The following is a 13,261-nucleotide window of genomic DNA, read 5'->3' on the forward strand; positions in this document are numbered from 1 at the left end:
AAGTCAGTATGAGGACTGGGAAATTTTCTAAAAGCACAGAAGTTTAAATATTTAATACAATGGCTGAAATCTAGTAGTAAGTTGCAACTAGAGTAGGCTCATTTAATTGGTGGGGATTTGGTGAGTCAAATCCTCTGTAACTTCAATTGATTCAATGATCCTATTCTCATTGCAACTTAAAATGGCTGTTTCCATAATAATTAGCCCATTCTTAGGAAGTCATTGAGCAAATAAATTTGATTAGTGTTATCCCTTGTTGGTCTAAAGTCAATAACATGTGGTTCTCTAGGGGTTGTTGGGCTGCATCTCTCATTATCCGTCCCCATTGGATGTTCTGGTTAGGGAGGCTGGAAGTTGCAGCCCAACAACATCTGACAGGGCACATGTTTCCCCTTCCAAGTTAAGGTTATTCTAGATGAGGGGCAGCAAACCATTGGCGGTCCTGAATTTTGGATTAAAACTCCAAGAATTCCCTTCCTATATTGCCAATGATAGTCCAAATTACAGTATAGGAATTACAGTCCGAAACAACTAGAGTATCAAAGGTTCACAACCCTTGCCCTAGATAGATCATTTCCCCCCTACATTTTTTTCCAAAATAAATGTGTTCAGCTAGTTCGCTGGCTGTCAGCTTTTCTCTTCTAATCTTAATGTACCTGAATCTGAAGATAGGGGAACTGTTACTATACTTCCTAAGCAATGCATAATTTACACGTACTCACCTGTGCAGATGTACTGCACTTTTCTCCTGATCTATTATGCTGCAAACATAAGGAGCTGTTTTGCTCAGGTTCTTTTCAGTCTAACATTCTGGTTTGTTGCTAAGCATGTATTATGTTGATTTACACATAGTTAAATTCCATCACCTGGGGAAATGGGAGATTTTGCTGTTCATAATTTATGATGTCTGTCTTCACAATACAGTATTTTACTTGCAGGAACCTTCAGCTTTATCTTTAAAACCCAATATTTAAAAGCTCTCTGGTTTTATTCTGTTTTTGAAAACAAGCAATGATGTTCTCCGTCAGTTTTAGGGGGAAGATTAGACTTCCTCTCTTTTAATTCAGTGACCAATCAATCAAGAACCCACAGGTAGGTGAGGCTAGTTAGCCTTGGAAGGCAGCCCATCTACGAGAAGGAACACTCTGATTTCAAACCTCCATTGCCTTCTATTGATGGAAAAGGCTTCAGGAGTTAACCTCGAGGCAAAATCCAGAGCTGGAGTCCCGGAGGCAGTTCGTGACTCTGCACAGTCACACTCTGGCAACTCCTGCAATGCCGATGGAACCAGTTGTATTGGTTCTTGCCTTCTGGACTACTTCTGTGATGGGGAGAGGGGGGATTTTCTGCTTGGGTAACAGTCTATCCTCCATATTATTTTACCGAGGCTTCATGCTCTGGAGAGGACACTCCTGCTTCACATACAGCATTGAAACAATACGGGAAGTAGCAGTTACTAGTTGTAACTCTTTGCTCGATTGGTGTAGAGCATGACGCCAGGGCCTACTTCCAATGGTGGGAGAGGTCACTGCAGCTCGCTAGGTAGCTACTGCTTGCCTTAAGCTAGGCAGCCCCCAGCCAGTAAGGTGCTGCCTCACCATGGTCTGTTAACTTCATGGAGTGCATGGGGTTTAGGGTCAAAGCTGTCAAGCAGATTGATAACCCTGCACTATACAACAATCATAAAAAAAGTCTGCCCTGGGCACCTGGAATGTTCGGATAATGACCTCTGGCTTTTTGGACAACTTGCAGGAAATAGATGATGCACACAAGACAGCTGTCATCGACATGGAACTGAGCAGGTTGCAGATGGACATTGTTGCCCTGCAAGAGACAAGATTGCCAGACTCAGGATCTGTCAAAGAAAAAAACTTCTCATTCTTCTGTCAGGGAAAACCATTGAATGAGACCAGGGAATATGGTAATGGCTTTGCAGTTAGAATTACTGTGCTGAGATCCATTGTTCCACCTACAGTGGGGAGTGAAAGAATCCTGTCTCTGCAGCTCCATTCATCAGCAGGACTGGTCACCCTTATTAGTGCATGTGCACCAACACTGTCGTCTACAGCAAAAGTCAAAGACAAATTCTATGACGATCTGGCAGCTACTATCAAAAAAATCCCAGAGAGAGTGCCACTGTTTATTCTCAGAGACTTTTAGCGCTAGAGTTGGTCCTGATCACAGTTCTTGGTCCACTTGTCTAGGCTGCTTTGGCATTGGGAAGATGGACGAAAATGGCCAACGCTTGCTGGAGTTTTTATGTTATTATGGTCTTTGTATCAGCAATACGTTCTTCAATATGAAGCTTCAACACACAGTTTCCCAGAGACATCCAAGATCAAAGTATTGGCATCAGCTCGATTTGATCGTCACTAGATGCTATAGCCTTCCTAGTATTATGATCATACACAGTTATTAGGGTGCTGATTGCAATACTGATCACTCCCTGATGTGTAGCAGAGTCAAACTGTGAATAAAGAGATTGTGTCAGACAAAAATGTAAGGAAGACCGCGTACTGACATCAGCAAGACTCGCGATTGGAGAAAAGTGGAGGAAATTGCCCAAGCATTTGAGGAAACTCTACCAGGCCCGGCTGGTGCAAATGTACCTGGACGATGGAAACATTTCAAGAATGCTGTTTATAATGCTGCCTTGTTCACATTTGGCGAGAAGACCAAAAAGACAGCCGACTGGTTCGAAGTCCATTCAGAGAAGTTGATGCCAGCCATCGAGGATAAGAAGAGAGCTCTAGCAGACTGTCCTAGTGAGTACAACTTGCAGGTTCTTCAAGTTGCTCGTAACAAAGTCAAACAGGATATGTTCTAATGATTATTGGCTTCAGCTCTGCTTTCAGATACAGATAGCAGCAGACACAGGTAACATCAAGGGAATGTATGACAGTATCAAGCAAGCTTTAGGTCCAATACAGAAGAAATCTGCTCCCTTGAAGTCTGTTATAGGCATGATTATCCAGGACCAAGCAGAGCAGATGGAACGCTGGGTGCAGCACTACTCTGAGGTATATTCTAGAGAGAATGTAGTAACCTAAGAGGCATTAAATAACATTGAGTGCCTGCCTATCTTGAAAGAGTTGGGCAGTGAACCAACTTTAGTAGAAATAAAAGCAGCCTTGGATTCCCTCACCTCCAGCGAGGCATGTGGGAAGGATAACATCCCTGTTGAAATGCAGAAGTGTTGTAAAAAGACCATCACCACCGAACTGTATGAAATCTTTTGTCTTTGCTAGAGGGAAGGTGGAGTACCACAGGACATGAAGGATGCAAACATTGTCACATTGTACAAGTACAAAGGCGACGGGGTGATTACAATAATTGCAATCTCTCTACTCAGCATTGTAGGGAAACTGCTTGCCCATGTTGTGCTGAAGAGACTCCAGGTGCTTGTAGACAGAGTCTATCCAGAATCACAGTGTGGATTTCGAGCCAATAGATCCACCATTGACATGGTATTTTCCCTCAGACAGTTGCAGGAGAAATGTAGGGAACAATGACAGCCACTCTTTGTGGCCTTCATAGATCTTACAAAGGCCTTTGATTTGGTTAGCAGAGATGGCTTTTTTAAAATACTTCCCAAGACTAGATGCCCACTTTGACTCCTTAACATCATCAGATCCTTTCATGAGGAAATGAAGGGCACTGTAATTTTTGATGGCTCAACATCAGATCCCTTTGACATCTGAAGTGGAGTGAAAAAGGGCTGTGTCCTCGCGCCAACCCTGTTTGGGATCTTTTTTGCTGTCATGCTGAAGCACACTTTTGGGATCGCATCAGAAGATGTCTATCTCCAGACTAGATCAGATTGAAAGCTCTTTAATCTCTCTAGATTGAGAGCCAAGACCAAAGTCCAGCTGAAATGCATGTGGGAGTTCCTCTTCACCGATGATGCAGCTGCTGTTGCCCATTCTGCTGAAGAGCTCCAACAACTTATGAATCGTTTTAGTAAGGCCTGCCAAGATTTTGGACTAACAATCAGCCTGAAGAAAACACAAGTCATGGGCCAGGGTGTGGACTCACCTCCCTCTATTACCTACACAAGAATTGGAGGTTGTTCATGATTTCGTGTACCTTGGCTCAACAATCTCTGACACCCTCTCTCTAGATATTGAGCTGGATAAATACATTGGCAAAGCAGCTACCATGTTCTCTAGAGTCACAAAGAAAGTATGGCTTAATAAGAAGCTGATGGCATATACCGAGATCCAGGTCTATAGAGCCTGTGTCCTGAGTACACATCTGTACTGCAGTGAGTTCTGGACCCTTTGTGTACGGCAGGAGAGGAAGTTGAACACGTTCCATATACGTTGTCTCCAACACATTTTTGGTATCACCTGGCAGGACAGAGTTCCAAACAGAGTAGTCCTAGAACGAGCTGGAATTTTTAGCATGCATGTATATATTACTGAAACAGCAACGTATGCATTGGCTTGGGCATGTCATGAGAATGCCTGACGGTCGGGTTCCAAAAGATCTCGTGTATGGAGAATTAGTGCAGGGAAAGCGCCCCAGAGGGAGACCACAGCTGTGATACAAGGATATCTGCAAGCGGGATCTGAAGGCCTTAGGAATGGACCTCAACAGATGGGAAATCCTGACATCTGAGCGTACATCCTGGAGGCAGGCGGTGCATCATGGCCTCTACCAATTTGAAGACACACTTGTCCAGCAGGCTGGGGCAAAGAGGCAGTCCCGAAACCAGCAAAATCAGGGAGCTGGGCAGGGGGGAGATTGTATTTATCTTCAGTGTGGAAGGGATTGTCACTCTCATATTGGCCTTCTCAGCCACACTAGATGCTGTTCCAAGACCTCTCTTCAGAGCACATTACCATAGTCTCTCAAGACTGAAGGATGCCTATGTGTTCTCTGTCAGCATTAAATTTACATTGAATACATACCAGCTCTCTTTCAACATTTCCCACTCTTTGAGTTAATATGTTCCTTTGTCCCACATGGGCAAAGAAGACATATGAATGGCTGGATTCAATCACAGTATGTGGATAATCTCCATCTTAGGTTAATACTTTTAGATTATCACTTAGGAGGATCACATGTGTGAAGGACTGCAGCCCTTCACTCATGTGATCCACCAAAGGTTTTGTTGGATTGCTATTCCCATCACCCTCAGGGCCAAACTATACAAGATTCTACCTTTGTTTGCAATTAGGATATAAAACATAAGCACTCATTAAATTATTTCCTTCAAAATGGCACTGTGCAAACCAAGCCTGAATACATCCTGATAACCAGTCACCAAACAAAAGCAAGCTAGTTTGGAATTTGCAGTGCTGCAGAAACCTTCCAGTAGAATTAACAAACATGTTTTATCCTGTAAGAAATCTCTGCATCTAATTCTGAAGGTGGTAGCAAGTGTCTGCTTCTAGGTACAGTTCAAAGTGCTGATTAAGGCTGTAAAGTACTATATGACTTGGATACAGGTTATCTGGAGGAACAGATACTCGCATGCAAGCCTGTTGAACCTTTAAGAACTATGGAGAAAGACTGTTTCTCTTTCTTCAGTTTTGCCACCTGTGGAGAAAGTCCCTCTGAGGTCTTCCAAAGCTCCATATCTAGAGAGACTAGCAGGCAAAGATACTTTTATTCAGGAGACCTTGCTTACAGCAGCAGCAGCTTTTCATGTCCTTGAGGTCTAGCTGATCTGGTTGTTACTCCTGTCAAAGCCCAGCTCTTCCCCTGATATTGAGAGGTAATCTGGGCAGTAGACATGATTGCTCCTAAATGCCCTCTTAGGTGCAGAGACTAATCCTCCCCATGGGTTATGGAAGAGTTGAGGGCAATTAAGCAGTTACAAAGATGACTGTCAAGCAGATCGCGGAAAGCTCTCATGGAATGCAATCTGGCTGCAGCCAGGGAGATGTCCAACAAACACTGTATTTTTATTAAGGCCACAAAAAGAAGCTATACCACCCAATTAATTAATGCAAATGTCAATCAACAGATGAGCCTTTTTTTTAGTTGTCCTCAGTCTTACAAATTCCAGGCAGAAGCAAATATTACAGCCAACTATAGAGAACTGCAACCAACTGATAATTCATTTTAGATTCCAAGGTTAATTGGAAGGACATTGACTCCTTACTTATTCCAGTAGATCAAACTGAGCTTTCCAATGCATTGTCTAGTTAGGTTATATTAGATCAGTTTCAATTAGTAAGACTTGAGGATGTGGGCAAGGCCCTTTCATGCTTGTAAAGCTACAATCTCTCTTTTAGAGCCTAGCCAATATTTGCTATTAAATTCTGCTAAGAACACAACATTTGAATAAGCCACTCACGTCATCAGTGCTTCTGTCCAGGAGGGTCTCATGCCCTACTATTTAAAAGAAATTATAATATGACCCATTCTTAAGAAAACCTGTTTGACAACAAATGACTTGAACCTGTCTAAAATAGTCCTTTTCTGGGCAAGTTGGTCAGAAGGGTGGAAGCTGATTAGTTGCAAACTTTCTTTTAAGACACTGATAGTCTGGCTCTATTTCAATTAGGTTTTAAGCTTAAGTAACAAACAGTATAACTGGCGGATTTCTGCCATGACAGTTTTGAGATTTCCATTCATAATTTTTCTATCTTATGCCTGAGGAAGTGAATTTTATTGACAAAAATTTGCATTGGATGTTTGATTTTTTTGGTGGTCTGAATAAAGGTATCACCTCTTCTACTTTAGAATTGAAAATGTTTTGAATTTATTCATCATTTTTACTGATTTATGATTAGTTTGTTCTGTTTTTTCTAACATGCTGGTTAATTATGGCTATATTGTCACCAGAGCTTGGAAGGAACTAGTTTCAAGTAACTAGTTACTTTTGGTGTAATAGTTGATGTAATGAGCGGTTACAAAGCTAGTGTTTAGATGTAAGAGACTTGGAACCTCTTATAGATTGGAAAGATGGTGGAAAGGGACTGGAAGCTAGTAGCTTTTACTTTCCACAGGGGTAGCCATGTTACTGTGCTGCAGCTAAAACAGTGAAGAGTGCTATGGCACACTTAAGGTTAACAGGTTAACAATAGCACAAGCATTCTCTCTAACTCTCACATGTCCCTATCACCTCAGATGAAGTGGACTGGCAAACTTGTTGGACTGGCCCAAAGCACTTTGCCACTTGAGGGAAAGAATGAGATGGTGCTCCCTCCCCAGGACACAAATGAAAAACAACCAGATTGCGAGCCGAATCTTTTTTGAACTCTGGCGATAGGATGACATCCTCCACTACCCCTGAAGCAGCAGCTAAGTGGGAGGTATGGTTTCTGGACAAATTTGGGATATGCAGCTTTGGCCTACAGTGGAGCCACCACCACTTCCCCGTACTTGCCACTTGAAGCGATCATTTCACTCTGTCTAACAGTGGCACATGCCTTGTGAATACATCCCTTTTATGCTTTAGTGTTTTCACTCTTTGCTGCTAGTTTTATTTTGGTTTTATTATGCACTGTCTTTAATCATTGTTTTACTAACAGTCTTAAAATTGCAGAGCTGGAAGGGAACCCCTGAATCATCACATCCAGCCCTTGTCAAGGAGTCACAGTGGGGAACTTAACTCCCAACCTATCCAGTACATCTTTACGGTATTTTATATTTTTAATGTGTTGTACTCACAACTTGGAAATAGCTATTTATTTATTTATTTATTTATTTATTTATTTATTTATTTATTTATTTATTTATTTATTTATTTATTCATTCATTCATTCATTCATTCATTCATTCATTCATTCATTCATTCATTCATTCATTTATTTATTTATTTATTTATTTATTTATTTATTTATTTAATATCCCACCTATCTGGTCGTGTGAGGACCACTCTAGGCGGCTAACAACATAAGAATAATACAATAAAATACATATAACCATATTACTTAACAAAAAAGAAAGAAAAAAAATACTAAACAAAATAGGAAAGCTATAGGGAAGGGAAACATCGTCAGGAGTTATCTGTTACAAATGGCAAAGTATCTGTACATTTCTTTTGTTGGGATAAACCAGACATAACTAAGTTATACAGGTATTATCTTTGCAACATATTAAGGGATAATAACACTTTACAGGTTTAATAGTAACTGTTTTAGTTGCATGTGACTTCACTACTTCGGTTTGGTTTGTATCATAGGTCAGCAACTTGCCACATTCTGTTCTTTTTAGTAACTAAAAATTAATAATTTTACTCAGTTTTGAACAAAAGGTGTTACTTTTTTAAAATTGTTACAACAATGGCAAATAATTAAGTTTCAGATGGTGCCTATCATGGTATCTATAACTGTAGTTTTTAGAACTATTTCAGCTTATACATCATCCAAGAAAATCTTAACTGCTAAGTTATCTAAATAAACAGCTATAAACAAACAGAAAAGTCAGGGACATTTTGGTAATGGAAGCGCTGGAGCTATCTGCTCCCTAGGTATTTGACTAGGTCTCCCTTTATCGGTATTCTAAAGTTCAGTGAATAGAGTTTTATTTGCTCTTGGGCTTTGGGTAATGAGTGCTTTGATTATTTAGTTTTGAGTTTTTGCTGTTCTGTTTTTCATTGAATTATACAATTGTTGTTCATACTTTTTAGATTACACTGTTCCCCCCAATCCTCTTTTTATTTAAATATTTTATTTTGTTCTTATTATGTAAACCATGCTGAGGCCTCTAGTGGAAAAGCTGCCTAAAATATTCACACAGTCTTAGAGATGGGACAGTGGCTAGCCATAAGCCACCTACTAAGTCGTTTGGACACAGGAAAAGGCCTTCTCTGTTGCTGCTCCCAGACTTTGGAACTCCCACAGGAGGCCAGATGTGAGGATTCGATGTGATGATCTCGGGATTCTTCCCTTTTCCCAATAACTTCACCAGACACCATTTGCATTGATAATGATGCAACATTTACTTTTGGACTAACAAATAAACCATTGTCTTGAACTGGCACATAGTCTCTTTCTCCTTCCTCCAACGTGGCGGGAAAGGGCTTCCAATCTACTAAAATGAAGGGGTTACCAAAACTAGAATTCCATGGTCCTGGCGGCTCTGTTTGCGACCATTCCTTCATCATCGTTCCTGTCTGTACAGGCAGCAGGGGCATGGACACATCTCCAAGGAAATCCTCCCACTTGGGACACCTCCCGGGTTCCAGCACATCCCAGGCCTTCTCCAGTCTACCGTCTTCATCACTCACACTTGCCATTCCCTCCTCTCCCTTCTCTCTTCTTCTACTATTTCTCTTTCTTCTCTTAATTTCTTCCCCCACTCCCTAGCTTCTGTTTCTCCCCAGTAAGATGGTCTGGGAGGAATCACCGCCCTTCTCCTGTGGTCTGCCTCTTCCCTGGGCGCCTTCCGTCTCTCCCACTTCTGGGCCCAAGGATCTTGCAACCAGATCTATTCACAATCTGGAGGTAATGTCCCTCCTTTCTCTATCACTCCTCCTTCCCCCGCTTCTATCTTCCCTTTCTTTTGCTACTTCCCTTTCCCGCCTATTTTAACTGTTCTTTCTTGACTCCCATCCCCTCAAGTCCTGGGATAATTCCTCCTCTTCTGCCCCCTGGAGGGACTCCTCTGGGGCTTTATCTGGGGTAGAGATGGGGACCATGGGGGCTAAGGGAATCCAGGCTGCCCTTTGCAAAGATGGAAGCTGCAGCTTCCCTACCCTAAACGAAGCCGCAGCCGTCATCTTTGCAAAAGGCAGCCAGTGTCACTTTCTACAGGCCATGGCTGCAGAGGCCAGGTAGAGAGGCGTCGGCGTCGATTATGATGGGGGTGTCGGCGGAGGTGGGGGGCAGTGGCTAAGGTAGGCAGAATGGGAAAGTTGTAGGAAGAGAGGGAAGGCTGGCCTTCTCTCTCTTCCTATGGGGGACAAATAAGAATGGGGAAATATTCATCCCTTCATATTCATCAGGGTCTCTGGAACCCACAAATATGAAGGGACAAATATTTAACAAATCAGCGATTTCTGACAAATATCGCAATCCGTTCTTTTATTCATCCCTATGTCTAATCTGGAGTCATCAGGAGTCCATATTCCCCTCCTTTCTCTGTCTCCTTGGTGGGAATGGACGGTGCTCCAGTGAGCAGTGACCCCGATTCGCCTCCTGGCTCACACCAGATTGGCCTCATCTTTGCTGTCTTTCTGCGAGCAGGCAAATACCTTTCTCTTCAGGCAAGACTTCCCTAAGTAACTAGCTACCTGCATGTGATTTTTGAATGGATAGTTATGCCTTACTGCTTTGATTAGGTTCTTAGCACTACTTGTGTTTTCCATATTTGTGTTTTCCATTTTTCAGAATGGCATTTCCCCCCTTTTTAATATTTCTATACTTATTATTCTTAGCTTTAATATAGCCTTTTAATGATGTAAGCTGCCTCTTTATAGTCATTATTGTATTTTAATGATGCAAACCACTGTTGTATACTCATTGTTTTCAGCTTTAAATACTATTGTCTCTTAATGTTGTAAGTCACCTTGGCTCCTTTTTAGAGAGAAAGGTGGGGTAATTTAAAAAAATAAATAAATAAGTTCATGACATGTCAGAAGTGAGAATCAAATAGCTTCATTCAAATTTATCAATGCTAGCAATCAATATAGTCAGCTAGTTTTATTACTGTATTTGTTTTAATCAGAACCTGGAAAATTTGCTTTCTGGGAGTATAACTCCCAGAGTATCCTAAGCAAGAAAGGCCAGTGAACATGCTGGCTCCAGGACTTTATCAAAATGTAACTTTTTCAAGCTCAGTTTTCAGTTCAGAATAAATAAGCTCATTACATGCACCAGACCAGTAGGTCATCAGTCCATTCTTATACATTGTGTATCACAACACAGTATCTGAGGACATCAACCAGACCAAGCACAATGTTCAGGGTGCAATGTTGACATAAGGATTGCCCTGCAGCATCAGATCAAGGTCCATCAAGGCTGCTATTTAATTTCTAGACAACAGCTAACCAGATAGAGGAAGTTCCCTACACCATGTTATAGCACACATTTGTTTATAATTTGTATGCGCTATCTTAAAGCCATAGTTTGATGCCAGTTGACTTAAAAAGAGATTAATAAAAAGAACAAAATACATATCCAGTACATGTATATACAGTATTTGATCTATGGAGAAGTTTACTGCTAAATAATTTAATTTCTCCTCAAAATGAATATCAGGGCAATGCTGTATGTGATCGGGATTACAATAATATGTTGCCAAAGGTGAAAAGCAGAAAATGACTGACTTGCATTGCAATGCTTGTAACAGCTGTAAAATTAAATTTGGTACAAAGCAATTATCTTTCAAAACAAAACAAAACACCTGTAAGCTTGTTCCTTGAGATTTCTAACCTGCCTAACATGACTATCTATAAATTAGAAGGATACTCAGTTCTTTTTTCAGTGTACTGTATATTTCTATGCAGATATTATTTCCAGTTAAGAAAAAAAAAAGGATCCTGTTTTTATTAGTGACCAGCAGCCAGATGCTTCTATGAAACCTTCAAGAAACAAATTAAGGCAACAGTCCTCATCAATTGTGAACCAACAAGTAATTAGTCTGCAAAAGCATTTGGCTTCTCAAGATGGTGGTTCCTATCATGGCTAACTCAGGTTGTGTTATAAAAAGTAGACATATAGCATAGTTCTATCTACAATAGCACAATCTTAACTAATTTAGCTCAGTTGATCCATATTTGTGAGAAGAAAATACCACTGTGTTTAATAGATTTTAGTCCTAAGCAAGTAGAGGTTGTTTCCTGTTTAGGGATTAAAATAATGGAGCTAATTTCTTCCATTTACCTGGGGTGAAAGATAAGGAATCAATGTTCCCATCCTTTAAGTGAAAGAAGTTGAATGTCTTTGCTGTGGGGTACACCTGCAAACATAACTTGCAAAGAGTCCAGCCCACTGTGACTTTTTTTGCTTTTTGAAATAAGGAAACAGCAACAAAATTTTCAAAAGTAGGGTCTGCTTTTAACTGAACATTTTAGGATTAGAGTTTTTTAAAGGCATGGCATAAATAAAAAAAACAGTGAACAGCAAATATTTAAACCAGACTCACTGCATAAAGCAGACCAGATCCACCAAGCTAGTTGTTTCTGGATCACCATGGAAACTATTCCCATCTACAAATAAGGAGTTGGCATTTACATCCCGTCTCTTGAAGAACAATAAACAGCACCCCTATGTTTCAGCCTCCTCCCATGTCCCTTATGGGCAAAAAATGTGTGAATGAATCTATTACGCTTTGCCACTGAAAATTTTCTTTATCCCAAGGTATTGGGGGTGGGGTGGGGAAGTTTCATGCTGTTGTTATTGTTTTTAAAGCCAGCAATCATATTAAAAAGCAATTACTACATATTCTGGCTGTCAGTAGGTTGGCCTTATTTTTGTGTGTGTGCTGGAATTAGAATTCTCAGTGATTTCAGGAAATACAAGACCTGATAACCCTGTTGTTATGCGCCATCAAGTTGCTTCCTTTTCTTTAACCAGCAGCATTCATATAAGGATCCTATTTTTCTTATTCTGTAACATTTACTCTGGACCCTTTGATGACTTTGTCAAACTTGTTTTGGTCTGGTTTCAAAATCACTGGTGATTGTGGGAGAAATACCAGGCAGAAGCTCTGTCTTTTTTTCCTTAATAGTTCTTTTGGGGGTTGGGGGTAGAAGAAAAATCAAGCAGACATTGTCATGGAAAAAAGACTATTTACAAGAGAATTACAAATGTAACACTGTTGTATGGATTTTTCACATAACTCTATATAGGAAGCACTCTTCCTATCCCCAATACCTTGGGAAAAAGAAAATGTGGTATGAAGACCTCATCTGGAAGCATACCCCAAATCTTTTAACAAGGAAAAGATGGAATATCTTTCCAATGGCTTTCAACTGATACTGCTAATAGCTGTCCATCTGGAAGCACTTTTACTTTTGAAAAAGATGTGCCGGACTGCATTATTTGTGTGGACCTTATTTGCTTGGCCCTAGCCAGATCTATGGAAGTGAGAGCTGGACCATAAAGAAAGCAGACCGCCGAAGAATTGATGCCTTTGAATTGTGGTGCTGGAGGAGGCTCTTGAGAATCCCCTGGACTGCAAGGAGAACAAACCTCTCCATTCTAAAGGAAATCAACCCTGAGTGCTCACTGGAAGGACCGATCCTGAAGCTGAGGCTCCAGTACTTTGGCCATCTCATGAGAAGAGAAGACTCCTTGGAAAAGACCCTGATGTTGGGAAAGTGCGACGGCAAGAGAAGGGGACGACAGAGGATGAGATG

The sequence above is a fragment of the Pogona vitticeps genome, chromosome 2 (assembly GCF_051106095.1).
Source record: "Pogona vitticeps strain Pit_001003342236 chromosome 2, PviZW2.1, whole genome shotgun sequence".
Classification (NCBI taxonomy): domain Eukaryota; kingdom Metazoa; phylum Chordata; class Lepidosauria; order Squamata; family Agamidae; genus Pogona; species Pogona vitticeps.